Here is a 16,059-nt window from a genome sequence, read left to right on the forward strand (position 1 = left end):
TAAAACAGGATAAATTTATTTTTCTTTCAGCATGTCATGTGAAATAATTACTCCATTTTTATTTACACATTATTAAGCAAAACAATTGTTTCAGTTCTTCCACTTGACGGCCTGAAAGAAGAAAAAAAGAGATTGAGCACATCACTGAGAGTACCTTCTAAAAATACAAGCATGACTGCCGAACTGCAATGCACTACAACATGAATGGTATTGTTTCATCCTTTACTGCCATTTTCTTTATAACCTTTATACTTGTTCAAGGTCACACATTAAAGCAAAGCAATTGCACACGCCCTACATTCTGTTGTGTATCACATCAGAATTTTGTGTAATGACAGTGGCATCGCATTACCAACAGGAACCCAAACAGGAAAGCTGGGGGGTTTCAACCATCACAAGAAAATGATCACGCTAATATGAGGGCAACTTATGCTTGTGAAACAAAACACATTTAAGTGAGGAAAGAATGCCAACAAAGTTGAGATAACACGTTTCGGAACCTACACAGTTCATTCAATAGGTGTGACTATGGGTGAATTGCAGCTTGGCTTTTTAAGCCCACGCATAATCAACCGCCGGGTCACTAAACGTTAACTGTGAGAGTAGAAAGAGGGAGGGAAGTGCTCCGAGGGAGCCGTTAACATCCCTCCATGTTTGCTGAATGCGCTGTAATTGGCATTCTTTTTTCAGTTAAATTTACTTTCACAAGTAGAGAGTCCTCTGTCAACTGTTTTCCTTTTGAAAAGATCACATGCCAGAGGTAAGCTTACTGTGCCATTAAGGAGCCTTTCAATCTCAAAGTATGGAATGGAATGTGGTGGTAACTCACTCTTGTACCTAAGTAACTGCTGCCGGTCTCTAAGGTAAACTAATATCTGCAAAGAAAAGTGCACACAACAGGTGTCATCGATGTCAAACTCCTGATGAAGTGCAGAGAATCTATAACACTAATGCAGTTTTAATTATAGACTGTGTGATGCCGTTTTGCACATAACACGCGCAACGCTAAAGTGCGTGCATGCTAACTCGCTAAAAAAACAGCTTTCATAAACCTCTCAATACAACAGCAGTGGATTGACTTAATTATTGAAGCTGTTGGGCCCCTATGCCAGAAATTTCCAAACAGCACTGTGAATTTACTGGTTTAGCGAGTTGAAGCGATGATGTTACACGCAAGTCGTCCTATCTTTGGATGCGTTATTCCAACATACACAACAACGCAATGGATAAAAATCGCACTTTTTAACAGCATAGCGCTGCTTTTCGCTTATTTCGCTCCTCTAGCCTTCGGTGGTTTCCTGGTTCTGCAAGTCAAACATTGGTTCACCACTTGTGTTAGGCACATACACACACACAGTTGCCAACCTAAAGACAGCCTTTTGAAGCTGAAATCTAGAATTGGTGGCCAAAACTCACCTCAATGGCAACACTGTGGCACTTGTGCAATTTTGGCAGTGTTAATCGTTTCTCTGCGTCGTCAACCATTTGGAGGTACTTCTCGAATACCTGATAGTGGTCGTTCGGTGGTTTCCTGGTTCTGCAAGTCAAACATTGGTTCACCACTTGTGTTAGGCACATACACACACACAGTTGCCAACCTAAAGACAGCCTTTTGAAGCTGAAATCTAGAATTGGTGGCCAAAACTCACCTCAATGGCAACACTGTGGCACTTGTGCAATTTTGGCAGTGTTAATCGTTTCTCTGCGTCGTCAACCATTTGGAGGTACTTCTCGAATACCTGATAGGAAAGAGAAAGGTGAGAGTGAATGGAAGGAAAAGGATTCTGAATTGCTTCTAAATTTCACTGCACTTTAGCGCACATGGTTACAAGGTCTTGTAAGTGCTCCAAGCCGCCCAAGGAACCAGCCATACAAAGGAGCTTTGTTGAAGCTCTTGTGAAAGGCTTGGAGCGAACAGAGATTTCAAAGAATGCTGGCAGTGAAAGCTAAAAGTGCTTCATGCTGGGCGAACTTCTAGACATGAGTGAATTTCAGTCCTCTAAGACAAGCTGCAATGCCAAAATGTGGGGCCACCATCACACATTTAGTATGCATTGTTGTGCAAAAGTCGCAAGAATTGGGTCTCAAATCCCAAGCTTTGTTTCAATGCCACATTGCGATCTGCTGTTCACAACACATGCGCCTGAAAACGTTAAGTTCTTTCTCTTTTATCACTTTTCTTTTTTTTGTCTCAAGCTATTTCAGTCTCCCTGAACTTTTGAGCAAGGCTGTGACCGTTTCAATACTGCACGTGACAAGTTTCTCAAACATTTGGAAGATGACATGCCCACCTCAGGTGGTGCATGTGCCTTGGCCAGGATTTCAACAGCTCTGCCAAAACCAATGCAGCAACGCATTTTTGACTTGCCAAGCCAGGACTGCAAAAGAACAAAAAAATATAAAAAAATATTTCAATACCATTCTCAGGTCACTTGCACTCCTTTAACCCTTTATAAGGTGCAAATTTTATGCATATTGTATCATAAAAAATGTAAAATTGTACTTGGAATGACTATAGAAACTGAATGAAACCTTGTAAGTCGTTTCTACCACTGGTTTTATAAAAAATGGGGGCACACGTTTGTACTGAAGACTTCATAAAAATACCTCAAATGTGATGCGTATTCGTACCTCAGTCTCATCGACTTGTAAGACAACACATTAGAACTGAAAACTGTTTCAAGAGGTATAGTGAGTCAGTCGATGTATTTTTCTCGCCAGCATCGCCCGCATAGAACTGCACACCTTCTCTTGTTAAAAATGCACAGAACACCAAGTAGGCCAATTAGCAAAAGATAAAAACACACTGAATGATTTGTTTGAGAGTTAGGCAGTATTGAGCACACAAAAATACGGCACCCAGATGTGCCAATGTCCTTTTCCTAGCACTTTAAGCAAGAGGGACAACAATTGTCCCGTTGTCATATAAAGGTTGTCATATAGGGACAGAAAATACAGAGAAGCATTCCTAATCCACAAATTTAAAACACGGCAACCAACAGGGATTAACGTGTCCAGAGGAAACCTGGAATCTCTCAGGTACATTCCAGGGTTAGCATAATTTTAAATTAACAAATGTCTTGCACGTGGTCAGACCATTTCCTAGAACCTCGCATAAGTATATTATCGCTCTTTGCGCCCTTCCCACGTCATATCTTCCACCACATTTCCGGCCTTCTCACCCTCTCCCTTTGTTCACGTTTTCCTTTTTTTTTCTCCTAATCCCCTACTATCAGTTCTCGGAAACCATGACATTCCTGTTAGCCTCTCCGCCCCCACCTTTTGGCTTTCTCTGAACTTGAGCCATTTCCCCCCCCTGCCTTGTCCTTCCTTGGAAATGCCCCCCCCCCCTTTCTTTCTCCTTCCAGTGCCAGCCTATTTTGTTTGCCTTGTTCTCATTTCCCTGTGCCACGCTGACCAATCCTCTTATCTGAGTTTTACAGGTCCACCCAGGGCCTCCCCCCGTCGCAGCCCCTTCAAAGCCTTTGTTCATTACACACCCCCCGGATATAAGTTTTTCCACTATTGCAGCTTAACGCATCAAGATACACCTCCCTCCCCTTCCTGACAACCATCCCCCCCACACCACTTTCCTTCCCCCACCCGGGGCCTTCCTCCTCGGAGTGAAGGCCCTATTTAATCCCTGCCAATGATGAACGCTTTGCTCAGACGAAGACAAGTCCCCTTGTCGAAACGTTGGCTCAAGCAACCTGAGGTTTTCCCCTCCCTTGTTCATTTTGTGATCGCCAAGGACCATCTACCACACCCTCTCTCTACCATGGACTCCAGTCAACGGAAGATGATGGAACAAGGTAAGCCTCTCCCCCTTCTTTCATTGGTATATGTAGCGTTGATAGGTGATAGTCAATACAAGCACATCCACAATCACTTTCCTCCCGGAGAACATGCACCATACATTAGGTTTGAGAGCGGCGCCAAAACCAATGACATAAGGAAACTGATAGCCGCAGCACCACAGAACATCACGCACTTCGTCATTCACTGCGGGACTAATGACCTGAAACACAGCAGTGCGGAACAGACCATTGAGGCCATGAATACACTGGTACACGAGGTCCATGCCATCAGACCAAACATGAAACTGCACCTGACAACCGTGCTTCCTAGGGTAGTCAACTTGCACCACAGACACATGCCACAATCCTGCCAACTCACAGCTCACGCACAGGACTCATTTAAGCTCAACAATTTTTTGCTGGACATGGAACTTTACCAAAAAGACGTTGAAATCATCCACCACGCTCAGATCCATCATGACCCTGAAGCACTCCTGGCCAGAGATGGACTTCACCCTAATTTTTTTGGCGTCCAAATAATGGCAGACAACATAAAGTACCGGCTGAGAAACACATTTAAGCGGACGCTACAGCCCACTCATGCTCCCTCTCCCACTCTGGCCAACACTCAACAGACCACCCACAAAAGCGACAACACCCAGGAACGAACACAGCCTTCCCCCGCTAGGACCCAGGACACCTCCACACAGTTCACTCCAGAGACTCTCGACGCTGGCACACAGACGGAAACTGTGGATCCCACACCAGCGGAACAGCATGTAGGAATCCCACCGGAAGTAGCCACTAAACAACAAAGCCACCACTTCACACAGACACCTACACGATTAGTGACGCACACTAGCACCCAGATTTTCACCGACACGGACCTCGACACCGATACCACCCTCAAACAGAAGTCCCCTAAACACACAACACCCGTCAAGAGGTCCACTCGGCACAAGCGCAGATGACTTACGTCTGGCAGCACCAATCGCCCCGAACCCAAAAGACGAATTTTCCTGGTAGCCAGAAAACTAGCCACTAAACAAACTAACTACCGATACCACCTACACACTTACAAATCCTACTCGCAGCACAGGACAATACCCAAAGGACTTCGAGTTAATGTTAGGTGCTCCCTCAGTGCACTCAGGCCTGAACTCCTCGCTCGATGGGAAAAGCTATTTTATAAGAACATTGTCAAGAGCAGTTAAATTCCCTCGATGATCAACTTAGTTAGAACTAAATTCAGACGAAAGCCAGGCACTAGCAGATTTTGTAGCCAGAAAGGAACGCAAGCTGCACAAAAAACAACAGCGTAAACAAATTAGAGATAAATTTCCGCTAGATATGAATACATCTGGACAGTTTAACAACCGCCCGCCAATTTCGATGCAGACAAAAGATACGCCTTTTCCGCCACAGGACACTACAGCAACATTGTCGATTTTTCCAAATCCCTAAGTGATAGCGACAAACAGATTCTGAAGCATGGCCTTACATTTTGTCCAACTAACAATAATTTTAATGAGGAACTTCACAGAGATCTCACAGAATTTGCGCGAAGATTGCGAATTAAGGAATTCTTTGCCGAAAAAACTAACACCCCGATTACTAACCTAGCTTTTTCCTGTAACACGTGGTCAACACGTGCTCACCCTACTGAAGTAACCAGCCTTAATTCCATCCCTCTCAAAGCTGAAAGCACGTGGACGCCGGAAGCGCAGCAGAGTCCTGAATTAGACTTGTACATTAAATCTGTCTCGAAAGAAATTATAGAGCAAACAAAGGAAGCTCAAAAACGCAGAAACTTTACTCCAACGGAACAGGCTACTCTGAACCACTTAGCTTCTAGAACCGATATAGTCATTAAGCCTGCAGACAAAGGAGGTAGCATAGTTATCCTACCGGTCGAAAAATACAAAAAAGAAGCTTTTAGGCTACTCAACAACCCTTGTCATTATAGGAAATTAGATTCACATCCCACTTCAGAGTTCTGCAAATTGATTCTGAACAAACTGGCAAACTTATTATCAAGGGAACTAATCACGCAGTCCGACTACCACTTCTTAAATCCGCTAAACAAACAGGCAGGACGCTTTTACCTACTTCCCAAAATCCATAAGGTTTCCGGAGAAGACTTGTCTACCGCAGATATCCCCGGCAGACCTATCGTTTCAAACAATAACACGCCCACAGAGAACTTATCAATTTTTCCGAACAACTATCTTGCAGATATTCCCACCCACCTCCCTTCCTTTGTCAAGGATACACCGCACTTTCTCCGCATAGTAGAGTCTCTGAATGATGCTTCCATTATCCCAGCAGATAGCATACTTGTCACATTTGACGTCGCCGCTTTGTACACAAATATTCCCATAAATGAAGTTATCGACGCACTCTCCAAAATTCTAACTCAAAGTCCTCACCCGCACGAAACTGAAGTGTACCTCACGCTACTTGAATTGGTACTAACACTCAACTACTTTGAATTCGATCCTTCTTACTGCCTTCAAGTATTTGGAACAAGCATGGGCACTCCCTTCGCACCCACCTACGTGAACATTTTTATGGGGCTACTAGAATCTGAACTTCTAAATTCATTTATAAAAAACCACCTATATACCTGCGTTACATAGACAACATTTTCATGATATGGGAGCATGGGGCTGAGACCCTGAAGGCATTCGTCACACATTTCAATTCATGCCACTCCAGCATTAAATTCACCTTCAACTCCTCGAAAACACAAGTCAATTTCCTTGACACCACTGTCCATTTAGAAAATAGCAAGCTCAAAACCACACTTTACAGGAAGCCTACTGACCGACAGCAATACTCAGATTTCACTAGCCATCATCCAAGACACTGCAAACAAGGTATATTCGTAGGACAGGCAACGAGACTAAGAAGAATATGTAGCGACGACGACTACCTGAAACATTTCCACTCGCTAAAAAAACACACTAATCACCAGAAACCATCCACAGACAACCCTTAATAACGCGTTCCAACGAGCAAGCACTTTGAAACAAGATGTAGTTCTTGAGAAACGAACAGAAGCTAACAGTCAACAACCTCCTGCACTTATAACGAAATACTCAAACGCGCTTCCAAACATAAACAATATCCTGCGGAAATACCACCCCATTTTAACCGGTAACGACCGTCTCAAGAAAATATTTCCCGACGCACCAAGGGTAACATTCAGACGCAACACAAACCTGAAGGACATCCTGGTGCATGCTAGGCTCGGTAAGAAACCAACACCGACAGTAACTTCATGCTCTCGACCTAGATGCAAGATATGCAAACATTTACAAAGGGACACTACGGTTAAAAGTACGGCAAGCAATTTCAGTTTCGATATAAAGACCAGTTTTGACTGCACATCGTCCAATATTATCTACATGCTCCAGTGCTCCTTCTGCCAGAAACAATATGTCGGAGAAACCGGGCAAACAATGAGTGCCAGATTAAACGGGCACCGGGCTGACACAGCACGGAATAAACAGAAGGCAGTGTCGACCCATTTTAATCAACGCCATCACGAATTCGACGAGCTCAAATTGTTCATTCTTCAGTCAGGCTTCAAATCGACTAGGGACAGAAAATACAGAGAAGCATTCCTAATCCACAAATTTAAAACACTGCAACCAACAGGGATTAACATGTCCAGAGGAAACCTGGAATCTCTCAGGTACATTCCAGGGTTAGCATAATTTTAAATTAACAAATGTCTTGCCCGTGGTCAGACCATTTCCTAGAACCTCGCATAAGTAAATTATCGCTCTTTGCACCCTTCCCACGTCATGTCTTCCACCACATTTCCGGCCTTCTCACCCTCTCCCTTTGTTCACGTTTTCCTTTTTTTTTCTCCTAATCCCCTACTATCAGTTCTCGGAAACCATGACATTCCTGTTAGCCTCTCCGCCCCCACCTTTTGGCTTTCTCTGAACTCGAGCCATTTCTCCCCCCCCCCTGCCTTGTCCTTCCTTGGAGATGCCCCCCGTTTATTTCTCCTTCCAGTGCGAGCTTATTTTGTTTGCCTTGTTCTCATTTCCCGGTGCCACGCTGACTAATCCTCTTATCTGAGTTTTACAGGTCCACCCAGCGCCTCCCCCCCGTCGCAGCCCCTTCAAAGCCTTTGTTCATTACACACCCCCCCGGATATAAGTTTTTCCACTATTGCAGCTTAACGAATCAAGATTCACCTCCCTCCCCTTCCTGACACGCATTCCCTCTCACACCGCTTTCCTTCCCCCACCCGGGGCCTTCCTCCTCGGAGCGAAGGCCCTATTTAATCCCTGCCAATGATGAACGCTTTGCCCAGACGAAGACAAGTCCCCTTGTCGTAACGTTGGCTCAAGCAACCTGAGGTTTTCCCCTCCCTTGTTCATTTTGTGATCGCCAAGGACCATCTACCACACCCTCTCTCTACCATGGACGCTAAATATACTTTGTCACACGACAAGCACAGTTACTACTATTCTCACCTTTCCCTGAAAGAGGTTGTCAATTTCTTTCCAGTGTTTGATCTGTGCCAAAGCTTTCAGTGCAGTCCATACAAACTGTTTTTCAGTCAGCTGTAACAGAAAGGACAAAGGAGCTGCATTAGGATGAACACTAACAAACATGAACTTTTCACACACAAACGCTCTGTGCCATGCTGTAAGGCACTGTGTTGGACGTCGCATGAGGCAAATGCGCAAATGAAAGTAATCGTGTCAAATGTGGCTGCAGATGCGACATGCCGATGTAGCAAGAAAAAACTGCGCCCCAAAAGGGGAAAGGATATACTCACATTAAACAAAGCCTTCATCTGGGTCGGGCTCGCAATGTGGCTCTGCAATGTCATGACAAACATCACATTTGAGAGAAGAGTCAGCTAACTAAAAACTGCTAATCAGGTCTAGTTTTCTCCTCATGTTTACCTACATGTGAGTGTACCTGGCAGTTTCGCATCTCTGAGATGGTCAACAAAAAAGGGAGTGACCACTCTGAGAATTACAAGCACTCTCAGCTCCAGCAACATGACACGAAAGGACCAAGGCTTATTAAGCAGTCAACTACAAATTCCAGACAAACTACTGTGCATAACTGAAGCCTACATTGAATAGTTCAGTTTGTATTGCTACTTGTTATCACTGACTGCACAGAGCTGTAAAGTCGAAAACATCTCATTTAGACGTACATTCCCATAACAAAATATGACGCTCTGCAATGCAAGTGGCTGCGATTATATAGTAGACACATCAGTATTTACAGACAATGTTTTCATGGCAGTGTGCTATGGGATTTGTTTTGCTCTGTTTCAGCACTAAGTGCGCATTGCTGAAAAGGTTTCGAAGAGTTACCTTAGCTACTCTAAGATGTAATGCAGGCTTTCAGTTTTAAACAGGCTTTTAATGCATAAGGTTCAAACATGTAGAAAACACCTAAACTGCCCCTGAAAAATGGGTAACTTACATTTGAGACATTGTAATGGTAGAGACAGCAGTAGTAAAGAGTTGTCACCAGGGATGTCGCAACAACGGGTGCTTTGCGAGGAAATCCTTGCATCAGTATGTTAAGACCTTCTTTTTCAGCTTTTGAGTCTTCCTCCTACAACAAAGGGCATAAGTAAAAGTTCAGCTATACTATGCGTGTATGAACATAAGAATTTTACTGGCAGTCTCGGCTGTTCTCAAGGAATGGTAGACGCACACATGTAGAACCCTAAAAACACCTCCAATGCATTTTTTTTCTTAAAGAAATGTTTATCATGTAAGAAGGAATAAAACATATGCCTATTCATGTCTGTGATTAGTTTCTCCACGTAATACTCGAGGGCATAGTATTGCTAAACGTTGGTAAAAAAAAAAGGCATCTTGATTTTACTTGGGAATACTGCTCAAAGTACACAACAGTAGTTAGTGCACAGGTCTTGCTTACCTCTATGATGAGCTGCATTTCAAGAAGCTTCAGTTCTTCCCTCACAACTTCTGCCTGCATTTCCAGTGAAGGGTCGGACTGGAAGTGGGATCTGCAGAGAATCAGCCCCTCAGCCAACAATCTGCCAATAGGTGAACTAAATAGTATCGAACAGTGGCCTGTACCTGCTTGTAGCAAGACTGTAGGTTTCGAAGTTTCGTTGCAGCCTCTGGTGTTTCAACCGCAAGCCTGTACTTGACCATCGAACAGAGGTTGGCTTTAAGCGCCTCCATTTCAACAAAACGTTGAGAAGGGCTTTGTGGAATGAGTACACGACATACCGCAGCATCTTCAGTTCTGTCAAGCTTACTGGTGGGGAAAAAAAAGGAAAGACAACGCAGGCAATGAAGCACTCTTTATAAGATGGGCTCCAGGAGAAAACTTGAAAGTGTGTAAATGTAGCAAAAGATGCTCAAAATTACACATCGACATTCGACACAGGCCTTACGATTGCCACTGTTACATGATTTGGGACATTCTTTCACAGGCTCAAAGCGGAGAAATAAAAGAAAAGAATATAAAAATATGATGCATTTATGACTAAAATAAAAAAAATGTCATACACATGGCCCTGTCAACTGCTGCCTAAAGATGCATGGGCAACTTTGGTAGCCTCATTCCAGGCCTTAGGTGTTTATCTTAAAGATGCCTTCGAATTCAAAAATACAAGTTCAAAGTCCGAAAAAAAGTATAAACACATAATGTAAGCTGGTTCCGGCTTCTACAATAGTTCTGGGTTCAGCACAGTGAAAATTCAAGCCAATCTGCAATCGCTCAATGAGCTTACTCGAAACGCTTCAACCACTGTGTATAAGACGCCAGCACACATTCTCACCCAAGAATGTCCATCAGCTGACTGTTGTCATATGCACTGCACGCAGATGACTGAGATAGTGAGACACGGCCTTTGGCCTCTGCATCAGCTCTTGGTTGAAAAGGGATGGCTTCAGCGTTTGTTTCAGAAAAAGCAGAACCTGCACAACAATTAATGGACTCTCAGTTTTTAATGGACCTGCAGTTTCAAATAAGGTGCATATACACTGCTGTTAGGAAAAAAATTCTCGATCCACTATTTATTCGAGAGATTCAGGCCAGCTATTAAGAAAAACATTTTTGACATTTCCTGCCTAATTTTACAAACATAAAAAAATAAAAAAGCTGAGCTGCTTTTCTGCACAAGTAACCTGCAATCACAAAACTGATGAAATCATGAAATAAGTGATGTCGGCTGGTAATGCTAAACTACAGGTAACTAACATTGATTTATCTTCTGAACCGAAGAAGTTGCAACCACTAAAGTCCGCTACACTGCAACTCAAGAATGAAGCTACAAATTCCTCTCAAAAAAAGCCCTCTTACCAACGGCATCAGCCTTGAGTTATACCGAACTATAGCTACCCCACAGAACCACCGTGTTTAACTCAGAATGACTCACAGCAATTATGGCATTTCCATCTTAGATGCGCACAGCCTCATTCAAAAGTGCAATTTTGTCCTTTTTAGAACAATGCTTCCCAAGGAAATACAGCTGTGTGGAAGAAAAATAAAAAAGAGAACCATTAACAACGTTGCTAGAAATTGCTATGGTACTACTCTATGCCATGACAGTTATTTAGGCTCATTCATTGACATTACGGTGTGATTTCATAGTATGGATATATCAGTCAATGACCTCTGGCTTGAATTCAAGCATAGTATCCATAGCAGAATACAAAGAGACAACATCTTGAATTATGAACCAATACCTAATACACTGCCGTAACGAATTATGAAAATGAAAAAAAACACCGTCTTGTACACTTATCTGAGCAACATTCTCACATAAACACATTCATTTATATTGTGCTGTGTCGGTGCAAGTTAAAAAACCTCAGGCGGTTGAAATTTCCGGAGCTCTTCACTTCAGCGTCTATCATAGCCTGAGTTGTTTTGGGATTTTAAACCCCCATAAACTAAATTTAACATTTATTTATGTGAATTTATTTATAAACACATTTATTTACATTCATTGGAAATTTACATTTCACGTGAACACAGGAAGGGCCTTACATGACTATTGCACACTACTCGAGCATATATTATGCAGGTAGCTTGGACATAAATTTATACTTGTCACTGGTGGATATCCATCATATATTGTTCGCTGCTCTCAAGCCCTTTAATGTAACTCTAATCTGTGCGCCTGTTAGGACCACACGGAGTACTCAATGTAGTCACACAATGTTTCAAATGTTGAGCTCAACGCCACTTGTTTTAAGAAATTTTTTCACAGAGGAAGCTTCGTGAATACTGTGAGGGCACGATCTATAAGAACTCACACAAGGTAAGATGTTGCTGAAACTGTTACCGGGGCAGCCGCTTCACATGTAATGTAAGGCATCTGTGAAATACATTCATGGTACATCACCGGCAATCCTCAAGCCGTCTGCCCAATGTGTTCCACTTCTTGCATTTGACACTGTTAAACGAGCAAAGGCGCTATATTTCGGTTGTGTGTTTTCTTCTTTGTAATTATCCGTAATACATTCATTGGTCAGCATGTGGTATCCACCTAAAAGAGGTAAAGAATTTACAAATGAGTTTCTTCTCTCATGCTATTTCAGATTCGGCTTCATTAGCCAAACGATGGCTCTGACATCGAAGTTCAGTATAGATCATGTAAGGTATGTAAAATATACGGTATTTTGCTGTTTTAATTCATTACAATGCTAAAGCCAGCCTGCCTCAAATCCAGAATGACAACAAATGAAGATGCAGTGCCTACACCAGAGTTTTTTCATGCCTCCTATGGCATATACTGAACTTCCATGTCAAAGCCATTGCTTGGATGTTGAAAACCAAAACAGCATGAGAGAAAAAATTCAATTATAAATTATTTACCTCTCGTACGTGAATACCATACTATCCATGTGAATAAGGTATCCATGTTAACTAATGTCTTGCACATTATTACAGAAATGAAAACAACACAACTAAAATTTGGTGTCTATGCTCCTTGGGGGGGGGGGGGGGGGGGTATTGTTTGATATATTTATGCAATTTTTTATATAATAAAAATGAATTTATGACTACCCTCAAAAAATTTCACTCTTATATCTCTACAAAAAATTTTATATTTGTTTTTTCTCTGAATCTTGTTAAAAAGCTGCAGAGTTAAGAAAATGTGACAGAAGGCTGGTTCAACATTCATTGCATTCCTGTAGACATGCTACAGATTAAGACATCCTTTCAATTTTTTTGCAAAGCATAAATTTAGGCCTTACATTTCTGTGATTCAGTAGACATATCGAGTGAGAAGAAAATTTCATAGAAGAAATTTAAAGTTCAAAAACTTGAAGAATGTTGACCTACACTATGGTCTTCAGAGTACAATAAAACAAACGGGGTCAAAATAAATAAAAACAGCCATGATGAGATCTGCTCCACAAGGTGAATATCTAGGTAGAAAACCATAACGGCGGAAAACGCCCACTGTTCGAGCTTTTCCCCACACAGCTGCTGAGGTTCAGCGAACAATTTTTTTGGGTATGTCCCATTCAATTTGAGGAACGAAACTTTGGGACAGCATAAAAAAAAAGACGCATTCACGCTGATACCGCAGTTTTTTTAAAAATCCAATATTTCGCTATTTATTGGAATTTCAAAGCCGCGTCCCCTCTTAAAAAGACACTGAGGACTAACTGAAGTTGGTCTGCACAATAGACTATCACACTCTAACTACAAAAAAGCTATTTTCACTGAAAACGAAGACTTTATAACCTTCAAAAGGCCAAAAAATTAAATAAAGATGCCGCCAAGCCCAACCGATTTCATAAGCAAAGTGCGGTGGGTCAAAAATATTTTGCACGTGGATCCCAAAGTCTAGGTTATACAGCCATTCACTTCAAAACAAAAATGACAGAGTCCTTTTTCTGGTCTTGATGTTATTAGTTAATTTGAAATGAATTGTAGGAAAATCTTTAAAGCTAATTGTCTCAGCAATAAATGCGTCTTTTGCTGCCGAGCAACCATCAACCACCGAGTCACAGAGTCGATTTTTACTATGAACAAAAATGGGATGGAGTCGTCCCCAGTTTCATCTAAACCAACACCAGAACCCAAAGAACTCATTACCTGGCCTATTACAATGTTCCTTACAGTTTCCTCAGGAGTGTTCACGCTTTTCAGACCCTTCGTGGGAACCTGCACAGAAAATTGTAATGTTGAGGCATAACGAATGCAAAAAATGACTTGCACTATCCAAACAGTCGCATAAATACTTACATCATGTCCAATCTTCAGTCTTTCAGCATGCTTTTGTATGTTTCCCAAGAGCTGTATTCCTCAGATTCGAGCCAGATGCAAGTGGAGCAATACCTAATAATTAAAGGTGTAGACTTTAAATAAAGTTTTTTTGCTGCATACTATGCACACTTGAAGGCTGCGTTCTCATACCACAAACTTCTGCTGTGACTCGGTTCAGTTCATCAAAACCGAATTTCCTCTGTTCGTTGCTTGAAAACTGGCTTCTTGTTGAACTGTACGTTCCTTCTGCCATCGTCTTCCTACATAGTTGCAAGGCAAGATTAGCAAGTCTAGGGGGCAAGGCTCGAGCATATTATGCTCCAGACAACCTATACTTACCCCGTCATCTTCGAAGTTGAAGGCGACATGCTCGGATTGGTTCCAGTAGTCATCATCGGCGCTTGATTCTTTCCTGCACTGATGGGAACAGTGTTTAGTGGGATACCATTGAAAATCGTTGCAAAATCAAACTTACTTATTTTTAGCCTGCAGTATCTGTTCTAGGCAGTCGTCAGTAGTGGATGACTTGAAAAAAGGATCAGGGCCAAAGTCTGCGTCTTGCTTGACTTGTGCTGACAGCTATCCGAGCCGCTTCTCGCTGCAGTTTCGTTTACGCGATTACCGTTAATCACACTGTGAGCAAAACAGCTATTAGCCATGCACTAATGCTAAAACAAAACAGGGCTAAAACGGTTCATGTCACAGAAACCATTTTCCTATCGCGTTTTTCAAAAAAATTACGCTAACGTGAATTTGGTGAGAACGGCAATGATCAGTTTCAGATCGTCAGCAGTTGCACCTTTCCACCGTGCGAACATGTCGTTTGCAATGCGATATCACTGCTGGTGCGTCATTGAAGTTCGAAAGGTAAGAGCAATAAGATCATGTCGTTAAAACTTTTCGATTGTCTAAACACTCAAGTGACATCACCAGAGACCACGTATCCTGAAGCCAGAAGACGGGCGTGTTCCCAGCCCGGTCGCTGTTCATCTTCGACGGCGAAGTGGACAGCCCGACAGAAGCTAATCCCGGTCAACTTGAGAGGTTGAACATTTTCTGATGAGCACGACACAACACGCTGTCCTCGATTTTTGCACGTTTATTGACGTAAGTGCAATACGTCCTACAGCAAGTTCCGGTACGCTTTGTTTAGCGTTTAGCATTTGCAGCGAACCGACCAGGCCAATCAGTCTCTGCTTGGCTTGGCATCGACTCTGTCGTGGTCACAACATTGTTTCACTTTCGTTTCTCGGCAGCTGTACTTAGCAGCACGGAACTTGAACTCTGTATTTCTAATCGAACGTTATTGAACCCTTTAATGCCCTATCATAGGAGGAGGCATTGGCCAAAATTATGAAGGAATCAGACAAAAATTCAGACCTCCACATTGACTAATATAGCCGCATATCCAAGAAAACAGCACACATAAAAAACATAAACACATTGACGTTTCGGCACCACTACAGGTGCCTTGTTCACAATGGAAATGAAAGGAGATGGGAAGCAACGGCCCATCTCGTTTCATTTTCATTGTGAACAAGGCACCCATAATGGTGCCGAAACGTCAATGTGTTTGTTTTTTTTTGTTTTTCTTTTCCTCTGTGACTTCGCTCGGCGAGTGCTGTTTTCTTCAATATGCTGAATTTCCCTCGCCGGACGGGTTTCCGTCGAATCCTCAACTAAGATAGCCGCATTCAAGCGTGAATGTAAAAATTTTGCCGAAGGCGCAAAGACAGTGAATAATTTTTTAGATCAGCTTCGCTTGCAGCTGATCTCGGCCATCACTCGGCCAACGCCGCAGCTTTGTGTTGGAGTTTTTCCTTTTTCAGCAGTTTTTTTTCTTTATTGCATGGAAAAATTGTTGAAAAAGGAAAAACTCGATCAAACTCCTGCCTGAAGTAGTCGGGCTGCATAATACGAGCCCGCCACGACCCCACATTTCACCGCGTATCTTGATGCATGTGTGTGCCTCCCGGAATGTTCGAGATGTCTTTCAACGCCGCAG

The 16,059-nt window shown here is 42.6% G+C and overlaps 1 pseudogene across 1 annotated transcript; it reads right to left on the bottom strand.

The window, feature by feature from the left end:
• Positions 1-15,044, bottom strand: LOC149356173 (spermatogenesis-defective protein 39 homolog; annotated as a pseudogene). The gene is made up of 17 exons (XR_016289363.1): positions 14,985-15,044; positions 14,530-14,633; positions 14,394-14,466; positions 14,205-14,314; positions 14,034-14,126; positions 13,884-13,952; positions 11,206-11,298; positions 10,606-10,744; positions 9,896-10,079; positions 9,267-9,401; positions 8,602-8,643; positions 8,294-8,383; positions 2,292-2,378; positions 1,650-1,739; positions 1,417-1,537; positions 771-875; positions 1-111 (listed from the first exon to the last, which is right to left on the bottom strand). The product of XR_016289363.1 is annotated as a spermatogenesis-defective protein 39 homolog (transcript).
• Positions 15,045-16,059: the final 1,015 nt, after the last annotated feature.

Source organism: Amblyomma mixtum, chromosome 3 (genome assembly GCF_055824585.1).
Source record: "Amblyomma mixtum isolate Tamu chromosome 3, ASM5582458v1, whole genome shotgun sequence".
Lineage (NCBI taxonomy): Eukaryota > Metazoa > Arthropoda > Arachnida > Ixodida > Ixodidae > Amblyomma > Amblyomma mixtum.